At 35.1% G+C, this 681-nt stretch overlaps 1 non-coding gene across 1 annotated transcript; it reads left to right on the forward strand.

Annotated features, from left to right (window-relative positions):
- The first annotated feature begins 290 nt into the window (after positions 1-290).
- On the forward strand, positions 291-411 carry LOC145989506 (U5 spliceosomal RNA). The gene has a single exon (XR_014441868.1). It is a non-coding gene; the product is annotated as a U5 spliceosomal RNA (small nuclear RNA).
- The last annotated feature ends 270 nt before the right edge of the window (positions 412-681 follow it).

The following is a 681-nucleotide window of genomic DNA, read 5'->3' on the forward strand; positions in this document are numbered from 1 at the left end:
TATTACGAACATCCGACCATGATCACGAAAAATCGAAGTTTAAAATCGCGCCACTAGATGGCAGCAAAATAAATAGAGAATATTTTTTTCTATTCGTGAATGCTAGTAATGAAAATCATGAAACATACGACTATTTTATAGTATAAGTTGACATTAATATATTATTTATAGTGTCATAAAACTGAACTTCATAGTGTAATCATTATTCATTTAGGTGTTTATTTAACTCAAAATTTCACAGTCGAATTGAATAGATTTTGCTTGAAAGAAGGTTGACCTCCTGCGAATATTAACTCTGGCTTCCCTTCAATACGTATAAATCTTTCGCCTTTTACTAAAGATTTCCGTGGAGGGGAGCAAAAGATGAGTTTATAACAAATTTTTCGTATGGCTTGGCTTACGCTGAGCCAAATAACCTAATTAAAAAATAAAATGAAGAGGTAATTCCTCTTCCTAATTTACATTTGATTTATTTCGTCTCATTAAAGAATCGAATCGGTTATTTCATTTCATTCATTCTAGGATAGGCGTAAGTTCGCTAACGAGTAACGATCGCGCAGCATTACACTACATGTACACATATATTTGTCACATTCTTGTTGTTTTGCATCTAGGGTGCGGTGCACCTTTCAAAAGCGTACGCACGGCGCGTGCCTGGGCACCCCCTAATATGTCCTCAGA

The sequence above is a fragment of the Lepisma saccharinum genome, chromosome 6, assembly GCF_977018435.1.
Source record: "Lepisma saccharinum chromosome 6, izLepSacc3.1, whole genome shotgun sequence".
In the NCBI taxonomy this organism is placed as follows: Eukaryota; Metazoa; Arthropoda; class Insecta; order Zygentoma; family Lepismatidae; genus Lepisma; species Lepisma saccharinum.